Below are 20,740 nucleotides of genomic sequence, written 5' to 3'. Positions count from 1 at the left end.
CCGGCGCTGCAGCCACATCGCCAGTCGTCCGGGAGGCGCGAGCTCGAGATTGCCTGAGCTGTTCTGGTTGAGACACGCTGCCTGCTGTTCTCTTGTCCTGTATTCATATTAGATTCTGGTGGAGGTGTTGCGGTTTTCCCCTAACCTGGAATTACGCACCCGAACTCTGCCGTCCGTCATGCCTGACGACGACAGCCCGACATACCCACCGGTTTCACCAGCCATCGTATGCGACGGTGCGCAGCGTCAGCGAGGTCCTGACATCTTCAGCGGCACCGATGAGAAAGTCATTGAAGATTGCCTGGAATCGTATCAAGGAGCGAGCAACACCAACAAATAGGATGATCCCCTAAAGCTCAACAACGCGATCTTCTATCTGGCGTCGCCAAGCTGTGGTTTAAAAACCGTGAAGCCGATCTCCGCAGGTGGGCTCGCTTCAAAACCAGCACCATAGAAGTTGCCGCCCTGGCGTGCGCAAGCTTAGCGCTGAACAACGCCTACGAATCTGACCCCAGCAATCTGGTTGAAACATTCACCAGCTACATAGACGACATCGTGGACCTCTGCCGGCGTGTCATCCCGACGATGGCAGAGGCAGACAAGGTACATCACATCATGAAGGGCATTTTCGACGATGCCTTTCATATTCTGCTGTCAAAAAACCCTGGCATATTTATCAGGTCATTGAGCTTTGCCATAGTTTCGACGAGCTCTTCAGACAGCGCTTTCTCACGCGGCGCCCACCTGTGTCTGACGAAACCCTCGCGAGCACGGCAACGGCTCTTTACATGGACTACCTGCTTTGCCAGATAAAGGAGTTCGTCCCTGCTGACGTCGCTCGTCAGCTTTCGCTGCTGCCGTCAGCCGCGCAATAACGCTCGTCATTGCTTGCCAACCTTCGTCAGGTCATACGTACAAGAGCAAGTTTGAGCAGCTGTGTACCTTCTGCCCGTGAGACTCCGCCAGTGCCGACTCCCGTTGCTTTTCCCGAGGTGACTGAACATCTAAACTATGCCGAAGCTCTCGCAGGGCCACCACCTCAGACCTTTGCGCCATTCCCGTCAGCCGTGCCACAGCGTCCAGCTCCCCACTTCGTTCAGCCGCGGTACCCACACAGCAGTGGACCATGGCGCACTCCGGACAACCGGCCAATATGGTTTGCGTGTGGTCTACTTGGCGACGTTGCACGATTTTGCCATCGCGCGCCACATCCTGCAGTCGTAGCTTCGACACCGAACCATATGTTTCACCATACCCGTCATCCCCCTCATCTCGGAACCCTGGCCAGATGTCTTCATACTCGGACCACCACACAGTTGTTGACTGCCGTTCGCCATCGCCTCGAAACCGCTCGCTTTCGCCGATGCGTCGTCCTCCTACGCCGGAACGGGAAAACTAATCGCCAGAGTTCCAGAGGCAAGAACTGCGTCACCCACGAAGAGACCAAGGCCTCTCTCTTCTCCGACTAATGTTATTGAGGTGTATGTGGACGGCGTCGCTACACTCGCCCTCGTCGACACTGGTGCCGCAGTTTCAGTTATTAGTGCCAAACTTTGCCATTCGCTCAGAAAAGTTACAACGCCACTGTCGAACGTATCACTTCGTGCTGCCAGCGCAGACCGCATCACGACTGCAGCTGCGTGTACTGTTCGCGTTGTTATTAACGGCCTCCTCTACATCATCGAATTTTGGGGGCTGTGTTCTTGTTCCTACGATCTTATTTTGGGCTGGACCTTTCTTTGAGCTAATATGGCCGTCATCGACTGTTCTCATGCTGAAGTGGAATTTCACACGCTCCTTGACGCCCCGCTCCTTGACGCCCGTGAAGCTTAAGACAAAATATTTGTTGCCGAATACGTTACAATTCCACCACACTCCACTGCCCTTGCCGCGGTGTCATGCAACATTGTTGCTGATGCAAGCGCGCTTTTACGCCATCTCCTATTTTCGTTCGTCGCAAATGTTCCCTGCTGCCTTTCGCTCTTTTCGAAGTTCATGCAGGCGCAGCAGACTGCTCGTCTCCAACCAGTTGTCATGTCCCTTCACTTTGCTGCGTGAGGAGTGCGTTCAACGCGTCCAGTATGTCGACCCTGCTGCCATCATTGACATGTCAACTGGTTCCATCGCCACCAATGAGGTCGCCAGATTGACCTTTAACCCCGCACAATAGCCGACTTTGCCTGATGTTCTACGTAGCTCCATTGCCGACACGTTGACTGTTTCCCAAAGCGCCCAGCTTCTACGCCTTCTCGACAAGTTCCGTTCCTCTTTCGACTGCCGGCATGTTCCCTTGGCCCGCACGTCACCTGTTTGTCATCGCATCGACACGGGTACCAGTGCGCCACTGTGACAAAGACCATATCGTGTATCCGCGACAGAGCGCCGTGTTATCGACGACCAAGTAGCTGGCATGCTCAAGCGCGGCGTCATTCAGCCTTCGGATAGCCCCTGGGAATCTCCCGTTGTTCTTATTAAAGGATGGATCGGTTTGATTGTTTGTCGATTACTGTCATCTTAACAAAATAACTCGTAAAGATGTTTACCCTCTTCCGAGAATTGACGACGCCCTAGACTGCCTCCAAGGCGCGGAGTTATTCTCCTCTATCGACTTACGCCGTGGCTATTGGCAAGTCCCCATGCATGGCGCCAAAAGAACAACCTAAAGTAGCCTTTGTAACACCAGATGGTATATATGAATTTCGTGTCATGCCTTTCGGGCTTTGCAACGCCCCCGCAACATTTGTGCGCAGGATGGACAGCCTTTTGCGTGGTCTTAAGTGGAAGAAGAAGAGGAGAGAGAAGTTTAATGATGAGAAATGCAGAGAGGTCGGCCTGAGGTAAATTCCTCTAGCCAACTACTCGGCGTTGGGGGAAGGGGAAGAGGGAAAGAAAGAGGGAAGAAAGAGGCGCATGATGGGGGACGATGACGAGAGAAGGAGGATGTGAAACATATGGCAAGCAATTTGGCATGCTCAACGCCTACAGCCCAGGCCCGTACTTTTTAAAAAGTTCAGTAACGCCTGGATGGCCCTGAAACTCGATTGAGCGTCTGGCCAAGGGCCTAAAATAGCGTCCTCCGACAACGGTGGGCTGTCGAAACGCGTAAGGTCATTTTTCAACCATTGACGCTCTTCCACGTATACTTAGGGCAGTCACAAAGCACGTGACCTATATTCTCATTTACATGGCACAACTCACACTCTGGAGACTCGGTGCGTCGCATGAGGTGCACGTATCCGCGCGTAAACGCTACCCCCAGCCTTAGTCTGTGCAGAAGACTGACACGGCTGTGTTGAATTTTCGGTGGTAGCCTAAATTTCATGGAAGGGTCCAATCTCTTAAGTGGAAAACGTGCCTCTACTACTTAGATGATGTGGTTATTTTTTTCGGCCAATTTTCGCACTGATCTCTCTAGGCTGGAGGAAGTGTTACAGTGCCTAACTGACCCCGGTCTTCAGCTCAACCTGAAGAAATGCCACTTTGGTGCCAGTCAGCTCACCATCCTTGGTCATGTAGTATTTAAACACAGCATTCTTCCTGACGCCACTAAGCTCCGTGTAGTTGATCTTCCCAAACCTTCCTTCGTAAGAGAACTCAGCTTCTGTTCTTACTTTTGCCACTCCATCCGGAATTTCGCGTCCATCACCGCTCTCTTGAATCAGCTTCTATAGAGCGACTTGAACAATTACGCCTGGTCGGCCGCTTGTGATGATGCCTTCCAAGAGTTGCGTCGTCTACTAACCTCGCCACCGATACTGTATCACTTCGACCCCACTGCTCCGGCCGAAGTACACACCGACGCCAGCGGTGCTGGACAAGGCGCTGTGCTCGCGCAGCGCAAATCTGGATTCGATGAATACGTCGTTGCATACGCAAGCCACACCCTCAACAAAGCAGAGACGATTTATTCCGTTACGGAGAAGGAATGTTTGGCCATAACCGGGGCACATGGTAAATTTCGTCCATACCTCTAAGGCCGCCTCTTCAACGTAATTACTGACCACCATGCACTTAGGACCCCTCAGGGCTGATTAGCTCACTTGGCTTTGCGGTTGCAAGATTTTTACGTGCACGATGTCTGCAGGTCTGGCAGCCACCAAACCGATGCCGACGCGCTTTTCAATTGACCAGTGTCAACCGAAAGCCATGCCTGCCTCTCTGCCGTTGACCAAGTACTTCAATTCCCAGCAGGCTGCGACATCGCCCCGGATCAACGCAAGGATGCTTGGATTACTGCTCTTATCAGCTTCCTTTCAAGTCCGTCGACTCTTCCTCCACCTTCTCGAGCTTTGCGCCGTCAAGCTTATCACTTCGAAGCGGGATGGCCTTCTCTATCGCAGGAATTACGTCTCTGACGCCCACAAGTGGTTCCTGGTCATACCTCGACATCTTCGGGGTGAAATATGTTCTGCATTCCACACTGACCAACCGTGTGCACATGCGGGTGTCTTCAAGACACCCGCAAGTACACCCGGCTTCGCTCCAGGTTTTATTGGCGTGGCATATACACCTTTGTGTGCAAGTACATTTGGTCGTGCTCTCAGTGCCAATGCCGCAAGGTTTCTGCTCAGCGTGTCTCTGGTGCACTCCAGCCAATCCCGTGTCCTGCCAGTCCCTTCAATCGCATTGACATCGACCTGTATGGACCCCTTCCGAGCACGGATTCTGGAAATCACTGGATAGTCGTCGCCACCGACCACTTGATGCGATACGCAGAAACAGCCGCTCTGCCTGCTGCCACACCTCGTGATATAGCATCCTTTCACCTGAAACACTTTGTTCTCCGTCACTGCGCACCTCGCGAACTTTTGATTGATAGAGGACTTGTGTTCCTCTCCGAAGTCGTAAACGCACTCCTTGCTGAACGTCGCATCATTCAACGCACCACCACCACCTACCATCCTCAAACTAATGCTTTGAAGGAAAGATTTACCGCACCCTTGGTGACAAGCTCTCCAAATATGTCGCCTCTGATTGTACTGATTGGGACCTTATTCTGCCATTCATCACGTACGCCTACAACACTGCACCACCAGGCGACCACAAACTTTTCCCCATTATTCCTCTTGTATGGCCGCAAAGCCTTCGATTACCCTCGACACCATTCTTACGAACAGACCCGACTCATCCGAATGTACGCTTATCTCTGAAGCTGCCCGCCACGCCGAGGAATGCCGTCAACTCGCCCGTTCCTTTACAACCGTCGACCAATCGCAACAAAAATCTCGATGTGACGATGATCACCCGCATTGTCCTTTCTTCCTGACTGCCTTGTATGAGTTTGGGTTCCAGCTGTTCCTGCGCGCCTCTCATCCAAGGTGGTCTCCAAATATACCCGCTGTGGTGGCTCAGTAGCTATAGGCGTTGCACTGCGGAGCACGAGGTCGCGGGATCGTATCCCGGCCATGACGGTCGCATTTCGATGGAGGCGAAATGCAAGAACGCCCGTGTACTTGCGTTGTAGTGCACGTTAAAAAACCCCAGGTGGTCAAAATCCATCCGGAGCCCTCCACTACAGCGTGCCTCATAATCAGAACTGGTTTTGGCACGTAAAAGCCCAGAAAGAAGAATTATGGTGTTTAACTACCAAGGGCCCTACCGTGTTGTAGCGCAGACATCGCCTGTGAACTATATTGCCGAGCCTGTCACGCCACCTACGGACCAACACTGTCATGGTCATGAAACAATCCACGTACAGCGCCTAAAGTCGTATTAAGACTATATGTTCACCATGAGTCACCAGGATAGCTCATCAGGAATGCCCGGTGCTGCAGCCCCATCGCCAGTCTTCCGGGAGGCGCGAGAATTGACAGGGCTGCTCTAGTTGAGACGCTGCCAACGCTGCCTTCGGCCCTTGTGTCTTGTCTTTTGTTCACATTAGAGACCTTTTGCCGCTTGGACGATGGTTGTCCAGTGCACTATGGCCAGGCTTGACGCAGCTGCGAGTCCATGCGGTTTACGATGCAAGCACATTTATTGCTGTCGCCGCATTTACAGCCAACAGCAGCACAGTGGCACATATGTCTCCAGCCCACTTCCAGTAATCCGGCTTGTAAAACGCGTTTCAAGCAAATTCAAGAACTGTAAATCCGAGAAATGCCACGCTTGCGCAAAGCCTCTATTTCCTTTCGGACTCGGCCACGCTGGAACGCGAACACGGTTCTCGCGTTCCAGCACGGCCATGGTTCAAGTGAGATATGTGTACACAAATTCTACACACGCAGACAAAGACACATTGAAGCACGAAGACGCACACTGTGGTAACGCTCAGCAAAACATCGGCAACGCCAGGATCTTGCGCTCCAGAGAAGCCCGCCCAACTCGAGCAGGTGAGGGCCTCCGAATACATGGTGCAAAACAGAACTGGTATAACGAAACATCACACGCCGTGTTATTTCGCGTTATTAAAATACGCCAACTCATATGAGCATTGTTAGTGTTGCAGACGATTTTCTCGACTTCATTTCAAAATTTCATGAAAGCATGCAAGCGCTGAAGCGAATCTGTTTAAACAAAGGGTGCAAACTGCGAATACGTTAAACGACACTCTCATGGGAATGAAACAATCACTTATCGCTGCACGGCTTCGACATTCGTTGTGCCGAAATAGCTCAGTTGGGAGAGCGTTAGACTGAAGATCTAAAGGTCCCTGGTTCGATCCCGAGTTTCGGCATATTCGTTCTGGTTTCTTTTTTTATCGACAGCTGTAAATAACAGAATACAAAGGGAGCCATATACTACATTGTAAGCTTTTCGCTTTTTCCTCATTAGCGCCACTGATAAACTTAAAAGAAGAGTGATGTGCGTAAAGTGGTGGAGCAAATCTTTTTAAATAACGGTTGTGCACACAGTGAATACGTTCAAGGATACTCTCATGGGAATGAAACAATCACTTATCGCAGCACGGCTTCGACATTCGTTGTGCCGAAATAGCTCAGTGAGGATTCCACTTCGGGCCGCGAAAGCCTACGGACGTGGTTATCATGTGCTCCGATGGGGCGGTGTTTGCGGCTATGAACAGCCGCGGTAACAGGAATACTTCAGCTGAACATGAGGATTACGAGGTCATCCTACCAACTTTGCCCACAGGTCGTACAGTTTTGAATACCATATTTTTACATGCTGACGTGCGTGCAAGGCCTTACCGAGTTGAAGAATTCCGGGATACGTTGGACTATCTGGCACTGCTCCCTGAGGTGATAGCCTTAGGGGCGTACCAGGTGAGCCATGTGTGGGCCGTCACCTTCAAGATTGCTGAAGGCGTCAAGAAAGCCCTGGCTATAGGTGAAATGAAAGTGAAAGGTCGCCGCTGTATAGTGGTGGACCCGATGAATCAAGACCTGCGCCTAAAGTTGCACTGGTTGTTGTTCAACGTCCCCGATGAAGAAGTACGTGCTGCACTTGCAATGTTCGGGACTGTAACGGACGTCGCGAAAGAAAAGTGGCGAGTGTATGGCATCCAGGAGAAAACCACGACGACGCGGACGGTGAGCATCAAGCTTCATGCAGGTGTCAAGGTTGATGACCTCCCGCACCAGCTTCGTGTCGGTGGGGAATTGGCACTGCTAATTGCTCCGGGAAGAGCACCAGTGTGCTTGCGGTGTCATACCGCGGGGCATATACGGCGCGACTGTCGTGTCCCTCGCTGTGCTCGGTGCCGTCGTTTTGGGCATGGCGAGAACTCATGTGTGAAGACATACGCAAGGGTAACAAGCCCAATGGGAAAAACGGACGTCACAGAGCTCGTCATGGACGAAGCTGACGCGGAAGAAGCTGCAGGAACGTCGCTTCAAGTGAATCAAAAGGAGATACGACCCGTAGACACACCCTCGTATCCACAAGATAATGGAAAACAAGGAGACCGGTGGGTTGTAGCAGAGACCGACGTAAGGGACGTGCCTGCAAAAATCAGTGTAGGCACCGAGGACGGCGAACCTTCAACAGAGCCAGCGAGTCAGTGCACGAGTAGCATGGACGTCACGGAAGACAGCAGAGACGCAGTCAGCAAACGAGGACGTGAAGCTGCAACAGACGACTCGGACGGACAAGACGTCGCTGGTGCTGGGGAACCGCGAACGAAAACGGTGGTGACTCGGCGTTCATCATTGAAGCCAAAACCCAACATTCCACGAGACAGAAAAGCGGTGCTGAAACCGCCAACGTAGCCGCGAGCTCTGGCACTCTGCGGCTTCTTTGGGACTATGACAACGCACATGAACGATCGAAAAAGGGTAGCGAGTGGAGCCTTCGGATACGCGACCCACGCCGAAGCTCGAGGATTGCAGACGTCGGGAACAGGTTGGCTTGTCGCTAATGACCTGCGGGTGTTTTGTTGTGTCTTTGCTCCCGAGGTATGCACCATGGCGTACATATCATTTTAATATATGGCGATAAATCCGAGCACAGCACTACGCATTGCGACTATCAATGTTCGAGGTTTGAATGCTAGAAAGAAGCAGTATCAGCTGAGTCGCCTTTTCTTGGAAAACGACTTAGACGTAGTTGCAGTGCAAGAAACAAAAATAAATAGCGAGGAACAAACTGACCGCATGGTGCTACCTTTCCGAGCTAGGTACGATTTTTGTGTTGCTCATGCTCTCGGCACATCAGGTGGATGTGCTATTTTCATTAGAAACAGTTTAGGAATAGTTGTTGAGAATGTGTTTGTGTGCCAGAGTGGTAGATTTGTTATAACTGATTTTTCAATGTCCGATACTGGTTGGCGAATAATCTGCGTATATGCCCCTAATGCCGAAAATGAACGAGACGTGTTTTTTGAACGGCTGAAGCAGTACTTGATGTGCGAGAGACAAATAATTATGCTTGGAGATTTTAATTGTGTTTGCTCAGTAGCTGATCGTGTCAAAAATGTTCCAATAAAAGAAAAGAGTGCCTCGCGCTTGATCGCAATGGTACAAGAGCATAATTTAGAAGATATAGGACAGGTGTTGTCTAATGGTACCAGGCCAGTTTTTACACACTATCAGCGTGCTAGCCACGCGAGGCTGGATAGGATATACGTTTCATTGCAGTTAGTAGCAGCATGCCACAGTTATGTCGTTAAACATGTGTCATTCAGTGACCACTGTTTGGTGTTAGTCACATTTGGGGCGCAAAGAGGCTTCACGCTTTAATTGGAAGATGTGGCTATTTAATGACAAGCTGCTACATAATGAATCGTTCGTTGAGTGCGTAAAGGAAAAGTTCGGACAGCGATTTGCAAGACACGATGAAGTGATAGAGTTTTGGGAGCTTTTTAAAGAAGAAATAAAGATTTGTGCAACAGAAAAAGCTAGTGTAATGAAGTACGAAGAAAGAAAAAAAGGAGAAAGGAATACATCAAGAACAGGACTTTATGTACGGAGCAGAGGCAGATAAACCTGGTACGTTCGCAAAGCAGATCAACGAACTTAAGAGTCAACTGGAGCTTATCGACGAAGATAAGTACAGAGGAGCGGTGATCCGAGCAAGGGCGGACAAGCTATGGCTCGGCGAAACGCCCACAAAGCGAGCCTTTGCAGACGAAAAGGCTCACGCAAGGCAAAACGTAATTCGGAAAATAAGTTATAAGAATGAAGTCACCGACGAACAAGCTAAAATACACAGAGCGTTCCTCAAGCACTATAGCGAACTATTTCGAAGAAGTAACGATGTCCCGGAAGAATTCGAACCCGAGTTTCTGGCCAACATGGCAAAACTAGATGACGTAGACCGTGAATATCTGGAAGAACCGATCAGCCAAAAAGAAGTTGAAGATGCCATTGAGGATTTAGCTCGGGGGAAGTCTCCTGGACCTGATGGGTTGGGAGCGGCTTTCTATAAGGCCTTCAGAAAAGATGTGAGCCTCATTTTATTTTTGGTATTTAGTGAGGCGTATAGGCGAAAATATGCACCCCCGTCATTTGGGCGGTCGCATATAGTACTCATTCCCAAGACGGAAGACTCAGAAAAATTGCTGTCAGTTGGGTCTTACCGCCCAATAGCGCTGACTAACGTCGATTATAAAATCTTTACTAAGATCTTGGCAAAGAGGTTGCAGCGAGTTATAACACGAATTGTAGGACCGCATCAGACGTGCGGAATCAAAGGAAGATGAATCTACACAAATATTCACATTGCTAGAACCATTCTGGAATGCTGTGATGCGTGGGGTGAACATGTAGCATTGCTTCAAATTGATCTACAAAAGGCGTTTGATCGTGTATCACATAGCGTTCTGTTTTCAGTTCTTCTGTATGTAAATGTTGGCTCGGTGCTCTTCGATGGAGTAACAATGTGCTATGCTAATTGTACCGCTAACCTTATAATAAATAAGGAAGTAGGTGAGAGCTTTCACGTACGCTCAAGTGTGCGCCAGGGATGCCCTTTAAGTCCTCTACTATTTGCGTTGTACCTCAAGCCATTCTGCAGAAAGATTCTTTATAACAACAGTATTGTAGGTTTTCGTTTACAGTCAACGGAAGTAAAGCTGCTTACATACGCGGATGATATTGCTTTGTTTTGTAGCGATAAAGAAAGTGTCGCGACCGCGGTAAAGCACGCTTTATCGTTTTGTAAAATGACTGGTAGCGTGATAAACTTTGATAAGTGTTTAGGGGTGTGGCATGGAACATGGCAAAGCACCCCACCCATCTTTGTGAATGTGAAGTGGACCGTTGCGCCTACAAAGTATCTCGGGGTGCCGCTTGAGCACTATAAAGAGGCGGGGCAATTCTGGGAAAATGAAACAATGAAGGTGCAAGAAAAAGCAGTTAAATGGGGTGGTCGTAGTCTTTCGATGTTTGCCCGCGCGACGGTCTGCAACCTGTTTGCCGTTGCCAAAGTGTGCTATGTATTGCAAGCATTGTGTGTTACTAGAGTTCACGTGCAACGTTTGCATCGGGTGCTGGCAGTGTACGTATGGGGATCCAATTGGGAGCGAATGAGTCGAACAAACTTATTTCGATCTGTCAAAACAGGGGGGCTTGGACTGGCGCATCTGTTCTTGAAGCAGATAGTGTGTCGTTTTGCCTTTTTAAGAGACCAAAAAGACCCTTTCCTGGTTAGAGTGATGCAACTGAGACTAGGTACGGCCCTTCCTGAATTCATTGTATCTAGCCGTGTTAACAGTGGCCCTATGAGTGGATTTTTGAAAGAAGTGATATGGGCATTCTGGTTTCTGAAGGTGCGCTTCTCAATGGAGTACCTTAGCCACGTTCCCAAAAAACGTCTCTATAAAGATCTAATTGACGTGGTATTGCCAGCGCCGCTGTATAGATCGATGTTCAGAGTGGGGAGTGAGAGAAACGTCCTAAAAAGGGTAAAACGTATGCCTGTCAGGCCATCGGCAAAGTCTTTCTTTTTTCAGCTGCATTCCAATATACTACCTGTAAAACCGTGGCTTCAGGAAAGAGGTATTTTTATCCCCTGGTCTGTGGATTGTTTACTATGCCACAAGGAAGAGACAATTGAACACGTATTCATAGACTGCTGGGACGCCGTTTTCCACTGGGACGTCATGCAGCGAACTACAAAGACTTGCCCATAACACCCTATGGCATCCGTTTTCTCCCAACGGAAAATGAAGGAGGAGTGCCATACGACATGTTTATGTTATTAGGGTTGCACAGCCAGTGGCGCACCCGAATGGCTGATAGACACGCTGACCTAAATGTTCGAAGTACTCATGAATATTTTATTGAAAGTGTCTGTTACATAAAAGAAGTGTTCGATGCGCAAAACTAAAAGCGAGAATGGATTGGTGTGTTAAACGAGCTTGCGAACCTTAGGCGGTTTTAAAATCTCGTGCACACCAAAGACTGGTGGGCACTTTTACCAATTGTGAAGTGTCGAGATTTTGTCTGTATTTTGCAAAAGGCAATAAAGAAAAAAAAACTGCAATAGCTCAGTTGGGAGAGCGTTAAACTGAAGATCTAAAGGTCCCTGGTTCGATCCCGGGTTTCGGCATATTTGTTGTGTTTCTTTTTTTATCGACAGCTGTAAATAACAAAATACAAAGGGAGCCATATACTGCATTGTAAGCTTTTCGCTTTTTCCTCATTAGCGCCACTGATAAACTTAAAGGAAGAGTGATCTGCGTAAAGTGGTGGAGCAAATCTTTTTAAAAAAGGGTTGTGCATACAGTGAATACGTTCAAGGATACTCTCATGGGAATGAAACAATCACTTATCCCTGCACGGCTTCGACATCCGTTGTGCCGAAATAGCTCAGTTCGATGGCGTCGCAGTGCTCCAGCTTGACCTAGAGAAAGCTTTTGATTGTGTGTCTCATGATATTTTGTTTGCCATCCTGGATCACGTTAATGTAGGTGCCATCATCACTGAGGGAGTGGCATTGGCGTATCAGAACTGCACAACACGTTTAATTGTGAATAAATCATTGGGGGCCCCCATTAACGTCATGCGTTCTGTGCGTCAAGGCTGCCCCCTCAGTCCTCTTTTGTTTGCAGTTTACATTGAAACGATGTGTTTGGCGATAACTGAGAATGATCAAATACGCGGTTATAGCTTGGCAGCCACAGAAGTCAAGCTCCTGGCATATGCAGATGATATCGCCGTGTGTTGTACAAACAGAGAAAGCGTAACGGAAACAATACGCATGGTGAAACAGTTTTGTGATGTAACGGGCAGTAAAGTGAACTGGGGTAAGTCCCTCGGTTTGTGGCACGGAGAGTGGTCCTCGGCCCCGGACAACTTTGCGAATGTGAGCTGGGTGAAAACCCCTACCAAGTATCTCGGTGTTCCCTTGGATAGCTACAAACAGAGCGAGGAATACTGGACGAACCAAATAAAAGAAACAAAAGAAAAAGCAGACAGGTGGAAAGGCATCAACCTGTCCATTTTCGCAAGGGCAACTGTATGTAATTTGTTTTTCATTACGAAGTTGTGGTACGTCATGCAGACGTTGTTTTGTTCAAGGGTAAATGTGCAAAGATTGCACAGAGTGTTCGCCGTTTTTATCTGGGACTCTAACTGGGAAAGATGTAGCCGAACAAATCTGTTCAGACAGGTGAAGGAAGGTGGCCTGGGCTTGGCGCATCTTTTTGTACGACAGCTTGTCAATAGATTTTTGTTTTTTCGAGATGTGCGTGATCCTTTTCTGCGTACGGTATTACAGCTCAGATTAAGAGCTGCGCTGCCGGCGCTCATTGTTAGTACCAATAGTATGCCAGGAACGATTCGCGGCTATCTTAAAGAGGTAGTCGACAGTGTGCGCTTTCTTTGTGTGCGTTTTTCTTTCGATTATTTATCTGCCGTGAAAAGAAAGACATTATATAAAGATGTATGCGATATTATTTTTCCAGTGCCATTGTACAGAGCGATATACAGTGGAGGACCAGGACAGGATGTCCTTAAACGGGTGAAAAGAATGGAGGTGCCTACTGGGGCAAAAACATTCTTTTTTAGGCTACACACAGGAACACTGTCAGTGAAGACATTCATGGAAGAACGCGGCTTCCTTGTACCATGGGGCCCACACTGCTTGATTTGCAAGCAACCTGAAACTGTAGATCATGTGTTTTTGCATTGCTGGGAAGGGGTGTACTTTTGGGACGTCCTAAAACGGACAATCAAGAAGGAGTTTCCGTTGAATAAGCATGGGATCAGGTACTTGCCGATTGAGAATGAGGACGGGGTTCCATACGACCTAATTATGCTCAATGGCCTCCACTGTTTATGGCGGGCACGAATGACAGGGTACCATTGCGACCCAGATGCTAGGCCTGCTCGCATTTATTTTCGAGAAAGTATGTCTCGTTTCATTGAAATTAAGAAAATGCAAGATATTGTACCCGATTGGCTGTCGAGGATAGAACCTCTGACAGCTTTAAAAGAATTTTAGTTTGACAACGCCAGTCCATGTTGGGCTGATGGCTTTCATGTGTTTCAGTATGTTCTGTAGGTGTTCTTTTTGTGATGTCTGTTTCTATACTGTGTGCATTGTACATTGTCAAAGACCGGCAATAAATAAATAAAAAAACTAAATAGCTCAGTTGGGAGAGCGTTAGACTGAAGATCTAAAGGTCCCTGGTTCGATCCCGGGTTTCGGCATTTTCGTTGTGGTTTCTTTTTTATCGACAGGTGTAAATAGCAAAAGACAAAGGGAGCCATATACTGCATTGTAAGCTTTTCGCTTTTTCCTCATTAGCGCAACTGATAAAGGGTGAGAAGAGTGATCTGCGTAAAGGAAGTGGCTGAGCAAATCTTTTTAAAAAAGGGTTGTGCATACAGCGAATACGTTCAAGGATACTATCATGGGAATGAAACAATCACTTATCCTTGCACGGCTTCGACATCCGTTGTGCCGAAATAGCTCAGTTGGGAGAGCGTTAGACTGAAGATCTAAAGGTCCCTGGTTCGATCCCGGGTTTCGGCATATTCGTTGTGGTTTCTTTTTTATCGACAGCTGTAAATAGCAAAAGACAAAGGGAGCCATATACTGAATTGTAAGCTTTTCGCTTTTTCCTCATTAGCGCCACTGATAAACTTAAAAGAAGAGTGATCTGCGTAAAGTGGCGGAGCAAATCTTTTTAAAAAAGGGTTGTGCATACAGTGAATACGTTCAAGGATACTCTCATGGGAATGAAACAATCACTTATCCTTGCACGGCTTCGACATCCGTTGTGCCGAAATAGCTCAGTTGGGAGAGCGTTAGACTGAAGATCTAAAGGTCCCTGGTTCGATCCCGGGTTTCGGCATATTCGTTGTGGTTTCTTTTTTATCGACATCTGTAAATAGCAAAAGACAAAGGGAGCCATATACTGAATTGTAAGCTTTTCGCTTTTTCCTCATTAGCGCCACTGATAAACTTAAAAGAAGAGTGATCTGCGTAAAGTGGCGGAGCAAATCTTTTTAAAAAAGGGTTGTGCATACAGTGAATACGTTCAAGGATACTCTCATGGGAATGAAACAATCACTTATCCCTGCACGGCTTCGACATCCGTTGTGCCGAAATAGCTCAGTTGGGAGAGCGTTAGACTGAAGATCTAAAGGTCCCTGGTTCGATCCCGGGTTTCGGCATTTTCGTTGTGGTTTCTTTTTTTATCGACAGCTGTAAATAGCAAAAGACAAAGGGAGCCATATACTGCATTGTAAGCTTTGGACTGCATTGTAAGCTTTGGAGAGCATTAGACTGAAGATCTAAAGGTCCCTGGTTCGATCCCGGGTTTCGGCATATTCGTTGTGGTTTCTTTTTTTAGCGACAGCTGTAAATAGCAAAAGACAAAGGGAGCCATATACTGCATTGTAAGTTTTTCGCTTTTTCCTCATTAGCGCAACTGATAAAGAGTGAGAAGAGTGATCTGCGTAAAGGAAGTGGCAGAGCAAATCTTTTTAAAAAAGGGTTGTGCATACAGCGAATACGTTCAAGGATACTCTCATGGGAACGAAACAATCACTTTGCGCTGCACGGCTTCGACATTCGTTGCGCCGAAATACCTCAGCAATTCCACTTCCGGTCGCGAAAGCCTACGGACGTGTTTTCATGTGCTTCAACGGGCCGGTCTTAGCGGCTCAGTCGAGCCGCGGTAACAGGAATGCAGCTATGGATTGCCAGGATTACCAAGTCATTTTGCCCCCTCTGCCTACAGGACCATGCGTAGCCAACACGCTATTTCTTTACGGAGACGTAAAGGCAAGACCCTACCGAGTTTAGGATTTCCGAGACACGCTGGTTCGTCTGGGAGTGCTCCCCGAGTTTGACGCCTTGGGAGCCTTCCAGATGAACCATGTAAGGGCATTTACGTTTAGAAGCCCAGAGGCAATGAAGAAGATGCTGGACCTCGGTGACATTACGGTGAAGGAGCGTCGCGACCTGGTGGTCAACCCTGCCAGCCAGGACGTGCGGCTCAAGCTCTACTGGCTTCTGCACAACGTGCAAGATGAGGACGTGCGTGCCGCGCTGGTCCCTTTTGGGAAGGTCACCGAGGTGTTCAAGGAACGGTGGCGCGTTCAAGGCATGACTGATAAAGGTTCGTCAATTGGCACGGTATCCCTGAAGCTCAAATAGGGTGTTACGATCGACGACCTCCCGCACCAACTTCGGATCTCCGGCGTCATGACACTGCTGGTGGCGCCTGGGCGTGCCCCGCTGTGCCTGAGGTGCAACCGTACAGGCCATATCAGGCGAGAGTGTCGCGTGCCACGCTGTGCTATGTGTCGCCGCTTCGGGCATGACGAAAGCTCGTGCGTGCGAACATACGCCAACGTGGCGGGACCAACCAAAAGTGATGAAGTCATCCAGGACCACACAATGGGCGCAGTCGATGCTGAAGAGGCTGCTGGAAGGGACGGCGTGGTGCAAAGCCCCGCTCTGAAGGACGGCACTCGTGAGCCTGCGAAGAATATGAACACCAAAGAAGTTTCAAAGAAGTCCTCTCCAACTGAAGCCAAAGAAAACCTTGCCGACAAGGATGACAAGAACAAGACAGTGAACGAGCCTGCCGAATCGCTCGGACACACTCCAAGTCCTATGGGCACGACGGAACCACTCAAAGGAGCAGGTCCGTTAAAACGGCCGCTTGACAATACCGTGAAAAGTGACGAAAGATCAATTGAAGCAAGCCACGAAGAACCACTTGCAAAAACACCGACTGGGCGCCGGTTAAGCTTCAAGCCAGCCCCCAACATCCCAGCGGACATAAAAGGGCAAGCGTCGGGACCGACGTGAACCTGCAGCCAGTTTTCGCAGTATGTTGGCGTACTGCGGTGGGGGAGGGGAGGGGGGTGGTGACTCCAAAATTCTTTTCGACCAAGGCTGACATGGAGCTGCCGGATAAGATGACGGAGGATGTGAAGACTGACGTCGCATGCGAACGAAGTGAGTTTCAACTGTGGCCTGTAGTCTGCTTAAGAGAGACTTCGGTCTGACGCGCCTTCTGACATTGCCATGGAAATACACCTAGACACAGCATTACGATTTGGTAGAAATAATGTTCGATGCCTTGCAGGAAGGCGCAAGCAATATCTGCTTTGTCGCCTGTTCATGGCAAAGAACCTTGACGTAATCACTGTACAAGAAACAAAAGTCGATAGTGAAGAAGGAACGGATAGAATGCTGGATCCCTTTAGGTCACGTTTCTACGTACGTGTGTCCCACGCAGTCGGTACTGCAGGCGGTTGTGCACTATTTCTGAGAAGCGTTTTAGGCTTCTCGGTAGAAATTGTCTGCACAGACGAGGGTGGTCGACTAATTGTTTGCGATGTGTGTTTTGCTGATTTAAAATGGCGGATTATTTGCTTGTATGCACCTAATAAGGTGAACGAGCGCAAGGCTTTCTTTGAAAGTGTTGAGGCCCATTTGCAGTGTGATGAAATTGTTGTGATGATGGGTGATTTCAATTGCGTCTGTAACGTAAAAGACAGATTTGGAAGCCCGCCTATTCATGATGCAAGTGCGTGATACTTGAATGTGGTGATAGAAAACTACAATTTATAGGACGTTGGGGGTGTGATGGCCAATGCAGATACGACACCATTCACCCACTATCAGCGAATGAGTCATGCCAGGTTGGATCGCGCCTACATTTCAGCAGATCTAATACCACTGTGTAATTTATATGAAGTGAGCCATGTTTCCTTTTCTGACCACAGCTTAGTTACTTCTGCTGTTTGCCCGAAAAAGTCGACTGGTTTCAACTGGGAATTGTGGAAATGTAATGTGGAAGCTCCTTGAAGATGAATCATTTTTGATCGGCGTTAATGATAAACTGCGCTTATGGTTCGAAACACAACACAAAAGTCATGCAGAAGCGTGGGAGCATTTTAAACAAGAAGTCAAAATGTTCGCTATAGAAAGGTCCGGTGCCTTGCGACGAGAGGAAAAGAAAAAATTAGAAATCCAAACTAATCTAAATTTTTATTTATGTCTAGAAAATAATAGCCCTGGAAGGTATACGAAAGAAATAAAGGAAATTAAATCCCAGTTGGAATTATTCGAAGCTGAAAGATATAAAGCTGCGGTCATACGCGCACGCGCGGGAAAGTTATGGTGCGGCGAACAGCCGACGAAGCGTTCACTCGATGACGAACGAGCTTATGCCTCGCGGAATGAGATAACAGCCGTAACATATGGCAGTGTGGTTGCACGAGACAAACAAACCATACGCCGGGCCTTTTATGAGCATTACTGCGAACTGCTAGGGCATGAGCCTTGTCGGGAAGAAGGATTTGATAATGAATTCTTGCCACTATTGCCAAGCCTTGGGAGTGAAGTAACGAAAAGGCTTGACGGGAATCAATCACTGTAGAAGAAATAAAATAGGCGATTGACGCGCTCAGTTCCGGAAAAACGCCAGGGCCAGACGGTCTCAGCTCCGCTTTCTACCAAGCCTTTAAGCAGGACATAGCCATTGCCTTACATAAAGTAATTACGGAAGCGTATGAGAACTGTGTGCTACCTCCTTCTTTTCGTCAGAGTCACACGGTGTTGATACCTAAGTCTGAAGACCCTCACGCATTGTTGTCGGAACGGGCGTACCGCCCGATAAGTCTCACAAGCACAGATTATAAAATATACACCAAGGTTCTTGCACAGAGACTCCAAAGTGTGATACAACAATTAGTAGGGCCCCACCAGACTTGTGGCATAAGAGGACGATGTAATGTCCCCAACATACATGTAGCGAGAACAATATTGGAAAGTTGTGACGCTTTCTCAGATAGGGTGGCACTGTTGCAACTTGAACTTGAGAAAGCGCTCGATAGAGTGTCGCACGAAACACTCTTTCTTGTTTTGGAACATGTCATCATAGGTTCTGTTCTTCGACAAGGTGTTAAAATGTGTTACGCTGGGGTATCTACAAAACTAATAGTTAACAAACAGCCAACGGCTATGATAGAAGTTAAGTCCGCTCTGCGCCAAGGATGTGCCTTATCGTCTTTACTTTTTGCCTTATAGATTGAACCATTTTGCTTAAAGGTTATTAGTAGTACTATCATAAGGGGATTTTCAATGGCCTCCAGAGAAGTAAAGATTTTAGCCTACGTGGACGATATCGCCCTATTCTGTCGAGACAAGGAAAGCGTCTCTAATGCAGTAGAGCTAGCAAACAGATTCTGCAAGGTCACTGGAAGTGCGATAAACTGGAGCAAATCATTGGGAATCTGGCATAGTAATTGGAACGATAAAGCAGAATTTTTTGAAAATATGCAGTGGACCGTGACACCTGCGCGGTACCTTGGAGTACCACTACAACATTACTGTGATACAAAGGATTATTGGCAAGAAGTAGAGCAAGTTAATGTTAAAGCAACAAAGTTTGGAGGTAGGAATTTGTCGATACTCACGCGATCAACAATATGCAATCTTTTTCTTTTTGCGAAAATCTGGTACGTGCTGCAAGCACTGTGCGTGTCAAGAATGACCATCCAAAAGATACACAGAGCATGCGCTGTTTTTATATGGGATCCACATGGGAGAGAACCAGTCGCACGTATTTCGATCGGTGAAGTCTGGGGGCCTTGGGTTGGTGCATTTGTTTTTGAGGCAAGTTGTCTCGAGATTTATTTTCCAGCGATCAGAAGGATCCCTTTTTGCGAACAGTGTGCCAAGTACGCTTACGAGTTGTGTTATCTCAGTTTATCGTATCCTCAAGATCGGCAAATGGTGCAAGTCTCCGCGGCTTTCTACGGGAGGTAGCTTGGTCCGTGGAATTCTTGTGTGCTCGCTTTTCATTTGATTATCTTGCTATTGTTGGAAGGAAAAAATTGTACAAGGACCTAGTAGATATTTGTATGCCGGTTCCTTTGTACCGTTCTATGTATTCAGCAACCACAGGTGTAGACGTATTGAAGCGAGTGAAACGAATGCCAGTGCGATCTGGGGTCAAAATTTTCTTCTTCGTACTGCATACCGGAACCCTTCCCGTCAAACCTTGGCTACAACAAAAAGGCCTTTTTGCGGTGTGATCCATAAACTGCACTATGTGTAGGAAACCAGAGACGATAGAACACATTTTCTTGAATCGCTCGGATGCACTTTTCCTGTGGGACATACTGCAACGTACACTGAAAAAGGATTTACCTGTCCCACCATATGGCATCCGTTTCCTTCCAATTGCGAGTGAAGATGGTGTTCCTTATGACATGTTTATGGCGCTGACTCTATACAGCCTGTGGAAAACGCGCATGGATGTTATGCATGAACGTCAGGCTTGCAATGCACGACTAGCTAAGCCTGAATAGACAACTTTGTTAGATGAAATCGTCTGTCTAAAGCATTTTTAACAAAGTGCGCAAGCCAATTGACGGCAGGCGTTTATACCACCAGAGCATTGTAAATATCATATTCGCTTCATGTGTATGTGTGTTTGTATTTTGGTCAAAGAACGGCAATAAAGAAAAAAAGACGAAATAGCTCAGTTGGGAGAGCGTTAGACTGAAGATGTAAAGGTCCCTGGTGCGATCCCGGGTTTCGGCATATTCATTGTGGTTTCTTTCTTTATCGACAGCTGTAAATAACAAAATACAAAGGGAGCCATATATACTGCATTGTAAGCTTTTCGCTTTTCCTCATTAGCGCCACTGATAAACTTAAAAGAAGAGTGATCTGCGTAAAGGAAGTGGCGGAGCAAATCTGTTTAAAGAAGGGTTGCGCATACAGCAAATACGTTCAAGGATACTCTCATGGGAATGAAACAATCACTTTGCGCTGCACGGCTTCGACATTCGTTGCGCCGAAATTGTTCAGCCCCCTGCTTTTTCCGGTGTACCTTGAGATATTCTGTTTAGCCGTGATCCGT

General features: G+C 47.9%; 6 non-coding genes across 6 annotated transcripts; all 6 read left to right on the top strand.

The window, feature by feature from the left end:
• Positions 1 to 6,600: 6,600 nt before the first annotated feature.
• Positions 6,601 to 6,673, top strand: Trnaf-gaa (transfer RNA phenylalanine (anticodon GAA)). Its single transcript has one exon. It is a non-coding gene; the product is annotated as a tRNA-Phe (tRNA).
• A 5,203-nt stretch (positions 6,674 to 11,876) lies between these two features.
• On the top strand, positions 11,877 to 11,946 carry Trnaf-gaa (transfer RNA phenylalanine (anticodon GAA)). Its single transcript has one exon. It is a non-coding gene; the product is annotated as a tRNA-Phe (tRNA).
• Positions 11,947 to 14,303: 2,357 nt separating this feature from the next.
• Positions 14,304 to 14,376, top strand: Trnaf-gaa (transfer RNA phenylalanine (anticodon GAA)). The gene has a single exon. It is a non-coding gene; the product is annotated as a tRNA-Phe (tRNA).
• A 249-nt stretch (positions 14,377 to 14,625) lies between these two features.
• On the top strand, positions 14,626 to 14,698 carry Trnaf-gaa (transfer RNA phenylalanine (anticodon GAA)). Its single transcript has one exon. It is a non-coding gene; the product is annotated as a tRNA-Phe (tRNA).
• A 249-nt stretch (positions 14,699 to 14,947) lies between these two features.
• Positions 14,948 to 15,020, top strand: Trnaf-gaa (transfer RNA phenylalanine (anticodon GAA)). The gene has a single exon. It is a non-coding gene; the product is annotated as a tRNA-Phe (tRNA).
• Positions 15,021 to 20,345: 5,325 nt separating this feature from the next.
• Trnaf-gaa (transfer RNA phenylalanine (anticodon GAA)) lies at positions 20,346 to 20,418 on the top strand. Its single transcript has one exon. It is a non-coding gene; the product is annotated as a tRNA-Phe (tRNA).
• Positions 20,419 to 20,740: the final 322 nt, after the last annotated feature.

The sequence above is a fragment of the Dermacentor silvarum genome, chromosome 1, assembly GCF_013339745.2.
Source record: "Dermacentor silvarum isolate Dsil-2018 chromosome 1, BIME_Dsil_1.4, whole genome shotgun sequence".
Classification (NCBI taxonomy): domain Eukaryota; kingdom Metazoa; phylum Arthropoda; class Arachnida; order Ixodida; family Ixodidae; genus Dermacentor; species Dermacentor silvarum.
This window is presented reverse-complemented; position numbering and strand designations above follow the sequence as displayed.